The sequence below is a fragment of the Megalobrama amblycephala genome, linkage group LG11 (assembly GCF_018812025.1).
Source record: "Megalobrama amblycephala isolate DHTTF-2021 linkage group LG11, ASM1881202v1, whole genome shotgun sequence".
Lineage (NCBI taxonomy): Eukaryota > Metazoa > Chordata > Actinopteri > Cypriniformes > Xenocyprididae > Megalobrama > Megalobrama amblycephala.
In genome coordinates, this window is record NC_063054.1 from 21,491,490 (window position 1) to 21,511,927 (window position 20,438).

Sequence of the window (20,438 nt, forward strand, 5' to 3'; positions counted from 1 at the left end):
TCTGTGAAAGTCTTAAATAAGTCTTACTGAATGCAGGATTTGTGAGGTTTAGCATCATACATATGTTTTTGTCTGTATAATGTATGTGCATATGCATTCTTGGCTGATGTGTGAAAATGTGCTGAATCAGGTCAGTGTTTTGGTTTTGCAGACAGAGTCACTGACAGCCGTGTGAGTGTGTGAGTCAGTATGTACCACCACAACTTGACTGTGTGTCAAGTATGTCAAGGTGGTCTGTGTCTTTTCACCTTTGTGTGTGCGTCTGCGGACAAGCTGGCGTCGGGCAGAAGTGAGTGAGCTCCAGTCGGACACTGCTGACTTTTGGAAATACCCCACAATGCAGCGCTTTCATCAAGCCGAGAGCCGTTTGCCAGCGCCAACAGAGAGCTCTCATATAGAGTTCTAGAACTTGAATATTCAAATTCTTTGGCGATGAATAAAGCAGTAAGTACCGTCCCTATGATTTTGGTGAACAGTTTTGGTTTTCCATTAAAGTTGGTCACAAATAGTTTGGTCTCACTCACTCACTCACTCACTCACTCACTCACTCACTCACACACACACACACACACACACACACACACACACACACACACACACATGCACATTCTTAATTATTCCCAGATTCAAATGGTGACATCCACCTTCATATATCACCTTCAAACACAGTCCTCCTTTGTCTTGCCTCCACGTTCCTCTCAAGCCTTAGGCTGTGTGTGTGTGAGAGAGATATTGGAGTGTTTTCATGTAATGGGTTGTCCAGGGTCAGTTGCGGTCAATGAGACACAGGTTCAATTTTCTCATCACATAGCTTATCCAGAATTCCGAGCATCCTGGGAATTTTCTCCTCAGCGGTTGTAGTTCTGCACTCTGATTGGCCCTGAAGTGGTTGAGTAATGTAATTAATTCTGATTAGTTTCAGGGTACTGCGGCTTTAAGTCAGAGTCAAAATGAAACAGCTCCAGGGGTCCAGATGTCTAAAATTGCTTGTTGTTTTGTGTGTTTGAGTTTTGCAGAGTAGTTCACCCAAAATTAATATTCTGTCACCATTTACTCACACTAATGTCGTTTTAAACCTGAATGACTGGCTTTTTATTCTGACTGTTTATACACATAAGATATTATGAAGAGTTTTTGGAGCTGTTTTGCAATTAGGGCTGTCATGCTCCAAGATGAACAATCATAAACGTAGTCCATACAACTTGTGTGCTATATATGTGTTATGAAACCATACAAACAGAAATTTAAGCCAAGTTAAATCTTGCTCTCCACTAATAGTTGTATTAACTGTAAATTTACTGAATTTTTAAACATTGACAGATATGTTTTTTTGCTATTTTAACAGGAAAAGATATTAAATCTCTAATGAATTATCACAGTTAAAGCATGAATTTAGCATTTTTTAAAGAGATTCAGCCAAAAATGAATATTCTGTCATAATTTACTCACCCTTATGTTGTTCCAAAATGGTATGTCTTTCTTCTGCTAAACACAGAAGAGGATTATTATTCACTTTAATTGTATGGTCAAAAAAGACATTTGTCAAAAACATTTTTCCCCTAATTTTTATGACATTTCTCAAATGATCTTTTGAGTTCCACAGAAGAAAGAAAGTCATACATGTTTAAAAAGACACACAGCAAAATCCCCATAGTTAAATAAACTCAGAGTTACATATGGTCCAACTCTACTACTCTATATAGTGTTAAAGTAACACTGAAGCAGAATAAAAGTTAATGAGATAATTAAGCAATTAATTAAGTGATGATTGAGCATTAGTAATGAACACCCGCTGTTAACAAGCAGAATCACTGAATAAAAGAGAAACAACAAGAGCTACAACTGACTTCAGCCACAGCCTTAGATGAAATCAACTGAAGATATTTGAGCAGAATTGATTTTAAATCTGGGGATTTTGCTGTGAATGAGGGTGAGTAAATGATGACAGAATTTAATTTTTTGGGTAAACTTATCCTTTAAAACAACCTAAACCCAAATAAAATGGTATTTGAATTTGAATTGTAATTTTTAATTAATGAAAACTTTACTATTAGATATATCAAGACGATGTGACATACATCTATATAATCCAAGAAATTAAAACAAACATGATGTATTAATAAGACTATGATAGAAACTTTACAGCTTCAGTTCATCTCAATTGCGTATGTGCATATTTAACCCTGCCATGTTGAGTTCAGTCCTGAGAAACATGAGAACTTGCATTTGGTGTCATTGACATTGAGCATCATCAATATACTTTGTGATTTCCCATTTTGTTTTTCCCAGAAGAAATAAAGTCACATGGGTATTAAAAGACATAATGAGGGTGAGTAAATGATGACAGAATTTTCACTTTGAGTGAACCATTTCATCACACATCTGTCTGCATCTGTTCCAGTTTTGCTGTACCAGCAGTGCTGCTCTCATTGTGTGTTTGTGCATTTTGAGTAACGTTCATGGTGTCTGGGTTTCAACTTGACGTGGCTCTCATGGTTTGCAGAGAAACATGAGTGCCGGAATATGCAAGCCACTTTTTATGTTGTTTCCCTTTCGTTTCGGCCTTTGATTACGCATACATTTTGACTGTGTTTTGACTTGTTGAAAATCATATGCCCTAAATTAGATTTTTTTGGCACTAGCTCTCAGCTTTACTCCTCCCACTCATCTTCATCTCCACCCACGTGCACACACACATATATCCACGCAAACTGTGATTGACAGCAAGACACGGAGGAGGTGGAGAGGCCTCAGGCTCTGTGCTGATGTGTCTGGAAGTATTTAAATATTTCTTTGCTGCTGGTCTGCACTGAGCCCCTGTGCAGCATCCCTCAAAACATCACTTTTGTTACAGTGGAGAGAAGTGCTGACCATGTCATGTTTGCCTAATGTACTCTTCTGAAAGCTGGGATCAATTGTTTATTCTCTGCCATCTCTCTTTTTTTGCTCTGTGACTCATTTACTGTTTAATGGACCTGACAAAAACTTATGTTTGTGCAGCTTAACTGCAAGCAATGAACAGAATGCAGAAATAAAGTAAGAACAGAGGAAATGTATATACAAATCATATTTATATTTAAAGGTGCCATAGAATGGCTATTTCACAAGATGTAATATAAGCCTAAGGTGTCCCCAGAATGTGTCTGTGAAGTTTCAACTCAAAATAACCCATAGATTTTTTATTATATCATGTTTTAATTGCCTATTTTGGGGTGGGAGAAAAAATGCACTGATTTGGTGCTGTACCTTTAAATGCAAATGAACTTGTGCTTGCCCCAAAGCTTGCAACTCCATAGTACATTGCTTAAATAATAAAGAAGTTCACACAGCAAATATAACTCTCAAAATGGATCATTACAAACTGTTTGTGATGCAGCATATCGATTACATAAGTATGGCATGTATTTTGTGGATGTTTGCTAACATTTGATTCTGAATGAGTTTGATAGTGTGTTGCACTGCTAACGTGGCTAAAGCTAACATTACACACTGTTGGAGAGACTCAATAAGAATGAAGATGCATTTATGAATTATACAGACCGCAAGCGTTTTCGGGTTAAAAATGAAAATGACATGGCTCTGGTCCGTGAATACAGTAATAAACAATGGTAACTTTAACCACATTAACAGTACATTAGCAACATGCTAACGAAACATTTAGAAAGACAATTTACAAATATCACTAAATATATCATGATATCATGAATCATGAACAGTTATCAATCCATCTGCCATTTTCGTTATTGTCCTTGCTTGCTTCTTCACAATACCAATATGGTCTTTTGCACGCACAAGATTTACATATGAAGGAGGAAACAATGGTGTTTGAGGCTCATGGTATGTCACTTCCATGTACAGAACTCTTATTATTCAACTATGCCAAGGTAAATACAATTTTCCATTCTATGGTACATTTAAAATCAAATCAAAATAACAGGGCAGAGTAGACTTAAGTAGCAAGCTACTAATTTAATATAAGGAACCTACCTGTCATTTGTTTAGAACAATAAACCAAATGTGATATTGCTTTTATATAAGCAGGGCTTGACATTAACTTTTTTGCTCACCAGTCACTGTGGCTAGTGGTATTCCAAAGTTACTAGCCACACAGCATTTTCACTGGCCACACTTTTGACATCAAAAACCATGGGGAAAACTGCCATATAGAGAATTTTAATGTTATCTCATAATTTGGCAATGGGTATATTAGGCTGCTGTCACTTTAAGACTTGACACATGAATCCATTGTACTGTTATACATGCATTTTCTTTCTCAACTGTTTACATTCACTTAAAACACTGTGTTTAAGTGAATATCGCCAAGACCATTTAAGCTCAATAAGCAGCAAAAAAGAACTCAATTTAGTACTGAGAGCTTTACGTGTCCGCAAATCTGCAGGAATGAGTAAAATTACTCACAAACCCACACAGAAATTCAACAATATTTATCAGGAGCAAATGAAACAAGTGAGTGAGGGGAGGCGGGTTTGTGTGTCAACTCACCATTGGAGAGATGAGAGAGCGAGAAAGCGCAGCTGGTATAATGTGTCTACTCTGCTGAAAATGAGTATTGGAAGCATTTCAGATATTTCAGTATCAATATATATCGAAAAATCAGTATTTTTACACATTACATTGCACTTTATTAGTTTATTATTTCAGCCACTGCTGAAATCCATCCGCATTTGGCAGGTTGGCGGGTGTTACTGTTAAACCCTGTATGTAAGAGCTCAATAAACAAAAAGTTAATATTGTGTAACTTACATTTAGGCTCTATATTTAAAAGAGACACATTTAAAACTTTAGGGTCAGTAAAAAATTGTTTTTGAAAGAAATCTCTTATGTTCACAAAGTATTTGATGTAAAATACAATAAAAACTGTAATTTTGTAAAATACTATTGCAATTTTAAAAGAGCTGTTTTCTATTTTATTATAGTTTAAAATATAAATAAAAAGAAACGATTTATTTCTGTGATGGCAAAGCTGGATTTACAGCAGTCATTACTCCAGTCTTCAATGTCACATGATCTTTCAGAAATCATTCTAATATGCTTATTTGGTGCTCAAGAAGCATTTTATATTATTATCAATGTTGAAAACTGTTGTTCTGCTTAATATTTTTTGTCTAAACTGTGATACAAGGATTCTAATCCATGTAACGTACAGAAAGAGTCAGTATAAAATGCAATTTATTCTCGAATACACAAACATGGACAAGTGGAGCGATACAAACAGTAAAAAGTCCCAGTGCTTTTGGAATGTGTCCACCTTATTTTTCCAATACCGATTATATTTCTTTCTTATTTTGTACATCTAAAATAACAGGAAGCCGCTGACACCGGAAGCTTGGCACATTCAAATAAAAAAATGTCTGTGCCCGCTCAGCCAATCAAATTCAGAACCTTTAAATCACACTTATGTCATCAATTTATGTAATGCCACTTCTATTTTAGAAATGAAATTTAGACATTTATCAGCATTATAAGGTATGTTTATGACTAGCAGTATTAGAATATGCTTGAGCTTTTAAAAAAAATACTGCTCACTATATATGCTACTGGAAATTTATTTAAATTGAGTACAAGATGTGTAGTAAAATATAAAAATATATCTCTTCCTCTGCCTTTGAATCTCATCTTTCTCATGCAGTATATCTATCTCACCCCCTCCCTCTGTCCCACTTATCCATTATCTAATTGACCTCCGTAATTAGAGACACTCTTGCTCTTCCTGTGTGGTTTGAGCGTGTGGTGTCTGCCTTTCAGAGTTAGACTCAGCTCAGAGAGACTGCGTGCAATTTTGAGATGTATTCAGTCGTAAACATGGATTTGAGGCAGGGCTATGCGTCAGCGCTAAGCACGGGTCTAAAGCGCCACATGCTCGACGTGTCTGACATCAATTTGCTTTCTATTTTGTGTGGCGTGGCTCCACAGCTAAACACAAATTTGAGTCTGTGTGGTTTTGATATGTGACATAGCCAAACGCTTTTCCGCCCGTGAGACTCGTCACGGCCGGATAGGGAAAGATGGGACTTAGGGACAGATAAATTCAGAGAGAAGTCTGTAACTTCAGATGTGTATTGTCCCACACATGAGGCTGAGGGGGACTCAAGTTCTCCTTGTTTCCCCCCGAACTCTCTCTCTCTTGTTTAAGGGAGAACAGATGAGTAGTGCCATGTGTGTTTGCATGTGTTGTTGTTTTCCATGGAAAAGAGAGAGAAATAAAAGGAATGAAAGTAACCCAAATGAGGCCAGTACGCAACCGCTAATTATGAAGCTGTTTGGGGAGGGGGGCAATGAGTCCAGCACACACTCTCCACTTGCAGCCAGCGTCTCTTTTCTTTTCTTTTCTTTTCTTTTCTTTTCTTTTCTTTTCTTTTCTTTTCTTTTCTTTTCTTTTCTTTTCTTTTCTTTTCTTTTCGCTAGTTTGTTAGTTTCCTTTGACAGTTCTTACATTCTTTGTTCTTTTAGCTTTGTTTTTTGGTTGGTTACAAGTTTTTTTTAATTTCTTTGAATGTTTTTTCATTGTTATTTTCATCTGTTCATTGATCGGTTTTCTATTTTGTTCATTCAGTAATCCATTTTCTCATTTGTCAGTTATTTCTATGTTAAATTCATTTATATTTTCAATTCATTATTTTTTTTCTGTTTTTCTTTTTCATATATTAATATGCTGTATATCTTTCAGTGCTCAAAGGGAAAAAATCTCATTCCAGTGCCCTTAATGCAAGTTGTTCTCATCCTCATAAATTGTTATGAGCAACTGTCTTGACTCTTCCTGTCCTGTATTTATGTGTGTTTTAAAGACTTACTCACTCTTTTATCCATTCGTTGAGTTTGTTCTTGTAATTTACTCTGCTTTGATAATGACTGGTGGTAATTGTTACTGTGTGTGTGTGCGTACTTGCGTGCATGTGTGTGTGCGTGCGTTTTTGTCATTTATGGGGACACAAATTTGCATAATGACATGGTTATTACACTGATATTATGACGTAAACATGAAATATGAGGACATTTCATGAGTCCTCATATTTATTTATATAATAGCTTTAAAAATGTATTAAACAATGTTTTATTAAAAATGTAAAAATGTAGAATGTTTTCTGTGATGGTTAGGTTTAGGGGTAGGGGTAGTGTAGGAGGATAGAATGTACAGTTTGTACAGTATAAAAACCATTACGCCTATGGAACGTCCTCACTTTGATAGCAAAACAAACCTGTGTGTGTGTGTGCGCCAACACATAACACAGACACACACAAAGCTTATTGAGTTAATGCGGTACACCATCCAGGTCAACATATTTTTTTTTGTTTTCTACAGTCTCTCTCTGTCTTTCGTAACTCTGTTGTTTCCCTCAGTTAACTTTATCTCTCTGTGATGTCTGTTATATCAGTTAATCAGGGTGTGGGACAGACAAGATATTATAATGTGTGTTGTGGGACGTTTTTACATGTTTACTTGTTAAAGCAGATTTTGTAATCTTTCCTAAAATTGTTACAGTGATTTTATGATCATAATGAAGTGTTTCGAAATAACTGAAACTCCTAGTTATGCAGACGGACAGGAGGGAGATGCGGTTACTGGAATATGTTGGCCAGAGCTCCAGTGAATTCTACATAAACTAATGTTAGTTGTTTGGATGAGGAAGAAGAATTTTAATGAAGTTATAAAGTCCAGTAAGATTAGGAACGACAAAAGTATAGCCATAATACAGATAAATGAGAAAACAAAAGGTCAGAGTGAAAGAAATAAAGAGTAAGAGAGACAAACAAGGGTTAGAAAGTGGTGATGAGAAATGTAAACAACCGTGTCCTTAATAAATGCTGTATTTTTCTTTTGCTGTTTAACTGCTGTTGTTTTTTGCTGAAATTTTGTTGTTTTTGTCTTATGAGAATGTTGGCTTGCGTGCACCTTTGTTGATTTTGTTCCAAGTTCTGCATTGTCCTGCTGTCCTGAACGGTGCTCTCTCGGCCCATCAGTATGTCACTCGGTCAAACTCCATGACAACAGCCTCTGGCCCATCCCCTTGCTTACCTGGCATCATGTTTAAAGTTGGTGGAGTCTATGCCTGCCTGTTAGGACACCGCCAACATAACAGAATGATGAATCACCAAGTTAATCGTAGCATAAGTGTATTATTTTCATCTTAGCAGAACAGCTTGGTTCCTCTTCCATGGCATGCTGGATTCCCACGGCGTGCTCAGCGCAGCAGCTCCATGTGTCAATCAAACGGCTTTGCTGACTGTGCACATTGAGCAGATGGAGAGAGAGAAAGCACTCTGTACAACTCTTCTGCCCTTCATCAGCCCTGAAAACACATCTCACTCACAACACCGACACACAGGTTTTCATCCTGTCACAGACAATCATAAACAAATATTCAAGGTTAGACGAGGTTCGTCACTGAAAAATCCCATATTATTCAACCACTATATGATCTTTACCTGATAAAAGAAGAGTTTCATTCGTTTACGCGACAACTTGTTGATATGTGGAAGCTTTTGGATAACATTCTAAAAATGTTAAAGTTTTGCTCTTAATTCATCTTTTCCTTTCCCCATTTGCATGTATAAAATACCTGTGGGGCTACATTGCACTTTTTACATTGCAAAAAAAAAAAAAAAAAAAAAAAGATTCTTAACTAGTATCTTTTTTTTTCTTACAAAACTATTTAAAACTTCTTAAAGGATTAGTTCACTTTAAAGGTGCCCTAGATTCAAAATTTGAATTTAGTTTGGCATAGTTGAATAACAAGAGTTCAGTACATGGAAAAGACATACATTGAGTTTCAAACTCCATTGCTTTCTCTTTCTTATGTAAATCTCATTTGTTTAAAAGACTTCCGGAAAACACGCGGATCTCAACATAATACCGACTGTTACGTAACAGTCGGGGTGTACGCCCCAATATTTGCATATGCCAGCCCATGTTCCCAACATTATGAAAGGCATTAGACAAGGGCAGCCAGTAACGTCTGGATCTGCACAGGTGAATCATCAGACTAGGTAAGCAAGAACAATGGCGAAAATGGCAGATGGAGCAATAATAACTTACATGATCCATGATAGCATGATATTTTTAGTGATATTTGTAAATTGTCTATCTAAATGTTTTGTTAGCATGTTGCTAATGTACTGTTAAATGAGGTTAAAGTTACCATCGTTTCTTACTGTATTCACGGAGACAAGAGCCGTCGCTATTTTCATTTTTAAACACTTGCAGTCTGTATAATGCATAAACACAACTTCATTCTTTATAAATCTCTCCAACAGTGTAGCATTAGCCGTTAGCCATGGAGCACAGCCTCAAACTCATAGAGAATCAAATATAAACATCAAAATATATACTTTACTCACATAATTCGAAGCATGCATACAGCATGCATGACGAACATCTTGTAAAGATCCATTTGAGGGTTATATTAGCTGTGTGCACTTTGTAAATGTGCTGTAATATAATTGAGAGCTCGTGTGGCAGGGAGCACGCGAATTAAAGGGGCGGCGCGCTGAAAAAATCAGTGCATAGTTAATGATGCCCCAAAATAGGCAGTTAAAAAAATTAATTTAAAAAAATCTATGGGGTATTTTGAGCTGAAACTTCACAGACACATTCAGGGGGACACCTTAGACTTATATTACATCTTGTGAAAAAGCATTCTTGGGCACCTTTAAAATGGAAATTACCACAAAATTTACTCACCTTCAAGTCATCCTAGGTGTATATGACTTTCTTTCTGATGAACACAGTTGGAGTTAAATGAAAACATATTCTGACGCATCCAAGCTTTATAATGGCAGTGAACGTGACCAATGATTATGAAGCTCAAGCAAGTGCATCCATCCATCCATCATAAACGTACTCCACACAGCTCTGGGGGGTTAAAAAAGGCCTTCTGAAGCAAAGCGATGCATTTGTGCAACATCAGTTACGCTTTTTCGTACGTTGTATGCGGAAGGCGTCGCACAAACGCATCGCTTTGCTTCAGAAGGCCATTTTATTAACCCCCCAGAGCCATGTGGAGTACATTTATGATGTTGGTCCCATTCACTGCCATTGTAAAGCTTGGGTTTGTCAGGATATTTATTAATATAACTCCGATTGTGTTCATCAGAAAGAAGAAAGTCATATACACCTAGGATGGCCTGAGGGTGAGTAAATCATGGGGTACTTTTCATATTAAAGTGAACTAATCCTTTAAAGGTTAAATATACCTAAGAGACAAAATATAAATAATTAAAAATAATTGTATTTAAGTCTAAATTATTTTTTGACATTAGTTTTAATCTTGTCTTGTAAGTGATGTAATTTTTTCACTGTTAAGGCAGTGTTAATGTTTTGCACACACATTATCTGACCAATGCTGAAAAAAAAGAAGACAGGCTGAATGAAAAATCAGTAGGTGGCGCTTATGGTAAAGCAGAAATACCCCGGTTACCCCTGTACACAAATCACAGCTTTTCGTTTCCGATACTCACTTGTGTGAAGGAAATTTTTTTTGATGAAGAGTGCTGAAGAATGATTGTCTTTTATTAGCTTACCTCAAGTCAGATACGTTTAGTTTTAGAAAATTCTAACACTTTCTATGAAGTAAAAGTGAAGTATTTTTCACTTTTAAAGTGAAGTATTTTTCAAACAGCTTTTGTATTTGCTAAAATTTGTATTTGCTATGGTGTTTATCAAACAACACCAAATACAAGAGTATAGAGACGAAAGCCAGATCGGGATTCTTCTTCTGCCATTCACCGTTGCTTAGCAAAATCCTCTGTCCGTGAGCACCACCATCTCCTAGTTTTATGTAACAGCATTATCTCTGGGCATGTGACCAAAAGCTTAAATCTTATTGGTTAGCCAGTGTTTTTTGCAGTGAGATCAGAACATCTCTCTGTAAAAATAAAAAAGCAAAGCTGTCGCATTGATGGCATGCAAACTTTGTGACGGGCTGAACAGATGCCTTAACAGCTGTTCGTTTGCGTTATTTTTGCACAGAATATCCATCTTGGTCAGAGTAGGCCTTTAAAATGGTTTCTCATTTTTCAGTTAATATGCAGACACAACTAGTAAGCAGCTAGTATGCCTGTAGGATGACTCTGGTAACATTGGCTGTGACTATCTGTTTGGTTGAACAATGGCAGACTGGATTAGTGTACGGGTAACTTGTTAGAATCCTTATTTTTGCAGTTTTGATTCTTCTACATTTGACCTTTATGAAGTTACTAGAAAACAAGCTAGAGATACTGTTTAGCAATATGAATGTGTTTGAAAATAGTCTGCACTATTTTCCGTACCAATCCAGTGCTATTTTTTGTTTATATATTAATTTTAGTTATTTCGAAATTTTGTATTTGTGTAAATGATAAATGTCACATTGGCAACTAACTTAAACAAAAGTATGTTTTATTTCAGTTCACTTTTTTTTTTTATTTCAAGTAACATTATAGCTTTATTTTCAGTTAATTATAATAATCCTGATACAATCCCCCCTTGTCATTCTTCGTGTCTTATCAAGTAAAAACATAAAAGGCCCAAACCAAAGGTTATTGCAGAGAACTGCAGTGTATTGATCTCCTTTCTAACCAAATTTGGTCTCGTCCTGTCGCTGTGAGAGTTCAGATGTTTCAGATGCTGAGTCTCTTTCTGTGAATGTGTGGGAGATGAAGAGAAAGCAGAGAGAATGAAAACAGACAGACTGATTAACCACGACATGCTGATTTTGGCTTCTGTTTTCAGCTGTTCTCTCTCTCTAAATGATAGCAGAAGTTGTCTGTACTTGTTTAGCTAACTGAGCCATATGATATACAGCATTCTAGCAGTTTGTTGTTTTGTTTATGCGTGCTTGTGACAGAGAGGGTGTGCATTCCTCCGTTTATCCTCCTTTTAGACTCTTTTTCCTCCCTAACTGTACAGTGTTATGATAACAGCATTAAATATGAAGTGATTGTAAAAAGCCCAATTCTGCATTGACTCATCATCCAGCTGTGGTTGCCGGGAACAAATGACCAAATTTCCCTGCACCCCAGGAGGATGTACAGTAACAATCCCCCGAGACATCTCTCTGATCGTCGTGCCCTCTGCTGAGTAACGTCTTAATCATAAAGGTGCTTGTTTGCATTCTTGACCTGAAGACAAATTAACAGGAAGTCAGAATTATGTTTCAAAGCATAAACTGTGTTTGACTCATTTCTATATGAGATTCCCTCCGTAAAAGCACACTGATGTGAGTGTGTGTGAGTTTACGGAGTAATTTGACGTTTCCTGTTTATACCTGAATCGAATGATTGTAAATGTTTAGACAGTTTAGGTGTGCCAGGACGCGGTAAACACATGCTGAAAAAACACACATATTTCAAAGTTTAATCCTCCGCAATGAATGTTTTATTAACCAACAAAATATGCAAAACACAGAGTACATGCTTATAAACACACACACACACACACACTCTTACTTCTGAATGAAATCTAACTACGTGGTATGTCGCTGCCACCTACAGACTGCAGAGTATTTGCACTTCCAAAGCCAGTCATTTCATTCAGTTCATGTACTTGTGCAAAAATATCTTCAACATGTTATTTTAATCTTTTTAATGTTATTTTATATAGTTTATATGTATTAAAAAAGATTAAAATAACATGTTGAGGGCAATTTTGCACAATTTTGGCAATATATGGCTGGTGGAGATTTATGAGTTGGCACACTCAATAGTACAAAACTCTTATTTTGAAGCCTGGTTTCCTCTCATTATGCACACACACACACACACACACACACACACACACACACACACACACACACACACACACTCATACACTCTCTCTCTCTCTCTCTCTCTCTCTCTCTCTCACTCACTCACTCACTCACTCACTCACTCACTCACACACACACACACACACACACACACACACACACACACACACACACACTCTGAACTCAAACCTCTGACTGTGTCTTAGACACACAAACTGGAATCAGATGGTGAAGTTTAACCCCTCACATTGCAGACTTGTGTGTGTTTTCAAGAGTAATGTTTTGTTAGGTGTGTTTTGGTGTTTTAGTCTGTCATTAATTATTAGGTCAAAGTCTGTCATTGGGCTTGTGTGTTTGTATCTGGGAGAGAAAGAGAACTTTAGATGAGCAGCAGCTATAGTGTGTTTTATGTGTATCTACTATTTTCCTTACATTCTTATATAGGAAATAATGCCAGAATGAATCACAAAATATGTTATACAATAATGCAAATGCAACACACTCAAATGACATTTTATATATGCAAAACCTAAAGTGGGAAGCATTTTGAAGGTCAGCTATTACCTTTGTTTTGAAGATGAGCTAAAAATTGTACGTTTTGGATTTTATAAGACTGTTTCTGCCTCTACAGATAATTGAGATAAAGTTTAAAAAATTCATTGTGAGACATAAAGCCACAATTATGAAAAAAAAAAAAGAAAAAAAGAAAAAAAATTGCATTTGTGAGAAATAAAGTTGCAATTACAAGAAAGTAAAAATTACAAAAATGAACAGTTTCATTTCATTTTTACTCTGGCAATGGGAAACAATATTTCCATAATTTGTTTAATGCTAAGAAGAATGGATTACAGAAATAATTTTTTTGATCTTTTAGAATTTTATTGGCTGCATTCACAGATTATTTAGCTAAATCCAGTGATATGAGTAGGTATGTGTGTTTGTTTTCACATGTGTGTTTGGATGTGGTTTCAGAATCATGTCACAGTGGCCATCTTATGGTCAGCGGTGACACTGCGGGGAATGTGGCCTGCCAACTCTCCTCGATTGTGTACGTGTCTGTAAACACTGTCTAAACTAAATGATACCGTTAGCGTAACCATTCAATTACAGGGAAGACAATGGGTGAATATACTGGTATTTTCTGACTCTGTTTATTTGTTCCCTGTGTAAGAGAGAGAAGGAAAGCACAAATGTGTGTGTTTGCATACTGCAGGAAAAACAACATTACGCTGCGTTGATTATTTTACATACTGCATTGTTCTCATGCAACGGCACAAATCACATCGAAACCACAGCTGCTCTTGTCTGCCTTTATCAGATGGTCTGGCCTTGTTCGAAACCGCTGGAGCCGTCAAACCGACAAGACTTGGCACATTGTTTGTTTTTGAGGTAAATGACAATAATGGCTCTGGTCCAAACCCTAGCAAGCTGCCTCATTGTCATAGGTAGATATCTTCTGAGGCAGAATACTAAGTGAAAGGTAACTTTATAGGCGAATGTTGTCTGAAATGCCGCACAAGCTGTTCTCCTTTTGAAAAACGTTTTGTTGTATGAAATTTCATTGTACTCAACTAATACTGACAGTAAATTCCAGTAATCCTGATGTTAGCGTGTTGCTAAGCTAATGACTTGATACCCTAGAAACACAAATACATTATATTATTTATAAAAAATTTTAGTACTAACTAAAGAAATCATCATATTATATAAACATTTCCCTGAACACAACCTTTGATTAAACTTTTTTTGTTGTTGTTGTTGTTGTTGTTTTTTTGTTTTGTTATTAGCTTAGCAACATGCTAGTATCAAACCAGTATTGTTAACTAAAACTTTACGGCAGCAGTTGTGGGCAGGGCCTGTACAATGTGACGTCACATTGTATAGAAGACGAAAACTGCTTGTTCTATTGGACTTTTGAGGTTTTATGGGGATTTAAAAAAAGGTGTGGGTGGATTTTTATCATTATAAGGTAGTTGTGTACACACTGCCAACACACATTTATGTTCAAACACAATGTAAAAGTGAATATATATACTAAAATAACGCTGTATCAGACTTGACTGTCATCATTCTGGGAGTGTCTCATTGTGTGATGTTGGTATAGATTGAGGTCAAAATCAGCATAATTTTGCTGCCGACTGTTAAGAATGGCTGCAAAATTGCGTTGCAAGAGAGAAGCTTTAGAAGTTGCGTTGCAAGAGAGACGAGAGAAGTTTTAATGGCTCACTAGGCTTTGAAACACAAACTATATTTGTACCTTTATTTGTCATTGCTATATACTAGAGTTTTAGTACATCAATGTGACCTGGTCTATGCTGCACTTACAGTGCGCGCACACACACACTGAGCGGAAAGTGGCTCGTGTTTAAAAGAGAAGATTCATGAGGATGTTCTTACATAAACTTCCCTGATACAGGCCAGACTATCTGCCTTTACCTTTAAGAGAACATCCATCAGCTGTATTATCCAGCATTACCTTTAAGAGCATCTCATTAACTGTGCAGTTATCTCTCAGCCTGTGTAAACCGCCTACGCCTCACTCCATTCATCTCACTACATTTCTTTACATTTCTTTCGCATACATTTTAGTATCTTTTTCTTTTTGCATTAAAAACCCTGCCTCTTACTCTCCTCTTCATCTCATATTCATCTCATCTACTCATCCATCTGTTTTAGTCTTTTTCCGTAGACAGATTGAATTGTGTCCCACTGTCATCCATGACAACCAAACACAACACAACTGATGCAAACAACATCCTATAATACATTTTTAATACATTCAGCTATCAAGTCTGTAAAGTTTGCTCAGTGTGTACAAACAAAATACAGCATATTGGATGAATGCAAAAGCAGGACACTATATAAGCTTCCAATAATTATGCATTTTACACTACTGTTTTTCTATTTAATATATTTTAAAATGTAATTTTTTTTCAGCAGTTTTCAGCAGCCATTACTTCAGCCTTCAGTGTCACATGATTCTTCAGAAATCATTCTAATATGCTGATTTGCCACTCAAGAAACATTTCTTATTATTATCAGTGTTGAAATCAGTTGTGCCGCTCAATATTTTTATGGAAATCATTACATTTTTTTCCAAGATTCTTTGATGAACACAATGTTTTGAAAAAGCTACAGCCTTTATTTGAAATATAATAACATTGTAAAAGTCTTTACTGTCAGTTTTGATGCCTTTTGGTTGCGTCCTTGCTGAAAAAAAGTATTAATTGCTTTAAAATAAAAACCTTACTGATCCCAAACCTTTGAACAATAGTTTATATGTATTGCTTTTTTTAAAGCAAGTCATTATTGGGGGATTTTCTCAGCAAATACTGATAAATTATTATTTGTATTGGTCTTGTATTAATATTTTTAATTGATTTTATTTATTAATCTGCATTTCATAATTTTGTTTTATAGATTTTTTCTACTTTCATAAAAAGCAGAATACAATAAATAATATGCAGCATTGAAAGCATTGTACCACAGGGTTATTTTTTGCACACACACACACAAACTGATGTGCGGCCGTCTGGCACGTGCGGACTGGGTTTCATCTCCATAAACTCCAGAGAGTTGGACTCGATGAGCTGAATGAAATGGCTTTGATCAGGTATAAGGAGGCCGTTTACAGCCTGATTGATGAAATGAGTGCTGTACTCCCAGACTGTCTGTGCCTCACTACAGCACTGCACTGATCATGCATTTCCCTCAGCCTCTCTGTATATTCACCTACCACAGATAATCTCTGCCTTTGCAGAATAAGACCATGTCCTGTGGTCATAAACCACATCAGATCTGGGATCTGCCCCCAGCTTTGTCTATAATCCTGTTCATTTAGATAGTGAAGCCCTTACTCTGAGAAACTGGACAGTTAGGCTGAAAGTAGCCATTTTGTAAGTGGTTCATTGACTGTGTCGTTCAAAGAATTTGAACATTCTCTTCTTTCCGACAGCAAATTGACGCAGACCCACCTCCTCTCACTCGTCTCATTCGCTCCGGTTGAATTGGTGTTACAGGGTCTGAATTTAGACACGGGGTTGCGGTTATTGCACAGAATTTTACTCATTCCCACAGGTTTCATACTCTCACCAAAAGCACGTGCACCACTGACCTATATTAACCCCTTTTTAAACAGCTTGCGAGTACCAAATTGAGTGGCTTACTGCAATTAAATGGTCAAATACATACAAAATGATGTCAAAATGTCCATCTTGGCAAGTATTCGGGTAAACACAGTCAGTTTTGGAATGTAAATTGTTGAAAACACATGTTGTGTAACAGTATATTGGATCTGTGCAGCTTTTAAAGTGACAGCAGCCTAATAAACCTTTTGCCGTCTGTCATGTTAATCAAAGAACAAAAGATAAAGAGAAAATCACTCACTCTTCTTGACAGAATAACTTTTGTAACTTTTTAAAGGTGCCCAGGAATGCTTTTTCACAAGATGTAATATAAGTCTAAGGTGTCCCCTGAATGTGTCTGTGAAGTTTCACCTCAAAATACCCCATAGATTTTTTTAAATTAATTTTTTGTCTATTTTGGGGCATCATTAACTATGCACTGATTTTTTCAGCGCGCTGCCCCTTTAATTCACGTGCTCCCTGCCAAACGAGCTCTCGATTATATTACAGCACATTTACAAAGTTCACACAGCTAATATAACCCTCAAATGGATCTTTACAAGATGTTCGTCATGCATGCTGTATGCATGCTTCGAATTATGTGAGTAAAGTATTTATTTTGATGTTTATATTTGATTCTCTATGAGTTTGAGGCTGTGCTCCGTGGCTAACGGCTAATGCTACACTGTTGGAGAGATTTATAAAGAATGAAGTTGTTTATGAATTATGCAGACTGCAAGTGTTTAAAAATGAAAATAGCGACGGCTCTTGTCTCCGTGAATTCAGTAAGAAACGATGGTAACTTTAACCTCATTTAACAGTACATTAGCAACATGCTAATGAAACATTTAGATAGACAATTTACAAATATCACTAAAAATATCATGCTATCATGGATCGTGTCAGTTATTATTGCTCCATCTGCCATTTTCGCTGTTGTTCTTGCTTACCTAGTCTGTTGATTCACCTGTGCAGATCCAGACGTTACTGGCTGCCCTTGTCTAATGCCTTTTATAATGTTGGGAACATGGGCTGGCATATGCAAATATTGGGGGCGTGTTACGTAACAGTCGGTGTAATGTTGAGATCCGCGTGTTTTCCGGAAGTCTTTTAAACAAATGAGATTTACATAAGAAAGAGAAAGCAATGGAGTCTGAAACTCAATGTATGTCTTTTCCATGTACTGAACTCTTGTTATTCAACTATGCCAAGGTAAATTCAAATTTTGAATCTAGGGCACCTTTAATTGTAAGCATTAATTTGTATTTAACTTTTACAATGACTATCCAGTGTTATTTTACATTAGATTACTTTAATTTCTGTAGCATTTTTTTTACTTGAATACTGCATTTTGACCCACCTGAAAAGCTTAAAATTGTTTATTTAAATTGTCTCTTTATTCTAATGTATTTATTTGTGGTTTCATTTGCAATTTGTTGATTTGTTCTTATTTTATTGGCTTTTGTCTTTTTTTTTTTTTTTTTTTTTGTAAATTTAGTTCAAAGTTTCAAATAAAGCCTCCCTGCGCTGTGCGTAAGCTATTGCAAAAAAAAAAAAAAAAAGAGATAATAATAAAAATATCTGCATGTATGGCAGTTTCCCCCGTGGTATGAAAATGGTATCAAATTTCAATATTTTTCAAGGTATCGTATCAAAGTTGGAAATTCCAGTATTGTGACAACACTACCTGCTATGGTGGAGAGCAGTGGCCTGTGACATTCTCATTTGGTGTATTTTTGTACTGATGAATGATATCCTGGCCTACATCAAGTGTGTGTGTGTGTGTGTGTGTGTGTGTGTGTGTGTGTGTGTGTGTGTGTGTGTGTGTGTGTGTGTGTGTGTGTTCATGAAGTTTTACTGCCATCTGATTGTTTACACTCCTCTTTCCGCTTCATTTCTAAATGTCCTCTGCGAAGTGAATGGGTGACTAATGCCATTTTTCCATTTTCCAGGACTTTTCTCCAGTTTCTGTCTTTTTGCAAACTGATGGATTGTGATGTTTAATTTTAGTGGGTTTTTTTTTTTTTTTTTTTTTTTGTATGTGTGTGTGTGTTCTGTCATTATTAACTCATTTATGACCTGTATGAGGAACTAGTTGAACTAGGGCTGCTCGATTATGACAAAAATCATATTAACAATTATTTTGGTCATTATTGAAATCACGTTTATTTAACACAATTATTGGTGGGTGATATGATCACAGACTTATTTCATGATATGTGTAATTTAAGATAGTAAAATTTCAGGTTAACTATGGGTCCTCAAAACAGTTACAAAAGACAAGTAACAGAAACTGAATAAAGTACTCAAATGTATAAATATAGACTAATCCTTATTACTACAATAAAATAATCCTTATAATTCATTTAAGAGCAGTGAATGATTTTATCTTTGTCTTTTGTTATTTGTGATGTGATCTGTGAAAACCCATCACATGGTGAAATTTTACCTATCAGCACCACATGAAAGCTGGATTTGAGCCCTTTCTAAATCTGTTTTTACTTCTTTCATAGCTTGTCTGTAACAAAAGTTATGAAGTTGGCTGATCGCTCTGATTTTCAGGAATGTAATTCTGAGAAAAACAGGTTTAAATAACTGTCATCCCCTTTTATGCATAGACATGAAAATGCACTATCCAAACATAAATGGTTGTAATTCAAGAATGCTTTGGAATATAGACCTAAGGTTGGTCTTGTTTTAAAGAAGACACTAGTCAGATTGTTTTAAATGTGAAATAAATTATGATAGTGAAATAAAAAAAAGTTATAGAAGTTTATGAAAATGTAAAAATATAATTGTTTATATTTTATAATAATATATTACAAAGCATGTTTTACTCTTAAACTGCAAGAAAATAAAACCCAAAAATGTCAACATTCTAAATTTTAGGTTGAAATATTTCAAAAATGAGCTTTCAGTAAGATTTTGTTAGGGCGCAGTACCAAACTTTTTCACTAGATGACACCCAAGCTCCATATCTGACCATTTATTTGAGTCATCTGAACCATATATTTTCATATTTTCATACATTTTATGAAGTAGACATCCTATTCAGAAGTAGTATGGGCAGTTTGGCAGTATTTGATTTTAATTCAACCTCTAATAAACATACAATTCGAACATGTGTGTTCATTATACAGTGTCCTCCACAAATATTGGCACCCTTAGTAAATATGAGCAAAGGTGGCTGTGAAAAAAAAATCTGCATTGTTAATCCTTTTGATCTTTCATTCAAAAAATTCACAAAATTCTAACCTTTCATTGAAGGAAAAGAATTGAAAATGGGTGGAAAAGCTCATTATGAAATAAATGTTTTTCTCTAGTTCATGTTGGCCACAATTATTGGCACCCAATTATTGTAATGTCCTTTTCCCAAGATAACAGCTCTGAGTCTTCTTCTATAATGCCTGATGAGTTTGGAGAACACCTGAGAAGATATCAGAGACCATTCCTCCATACAGAATATCTCCAGATCCTTCAGATTCCCAGCTCCATGTTGGTGCTTCTTCTCTTCAGTTCACTCCACTCATTTTCTTGGAGGGTTCAGGTCGGGGAACTGGGATGGCCATGG

The 20,438-nt window shown here is 36.0% G+C and overlaps 1 protein-coding gene across 1 annotated transcript in view; it reads left to right on the forward strand.

Moving 5' to 3' along the window:
- Positions 1-20,438, forward strand: part of scfd2 (sec1 family domain containing 2) — a 167,925-nt gene that overhangs the window by 41,921 nt on the left and 105,566 nt on the right. The gene's annotated exons all lie outside the window — the stretch shown is intronic.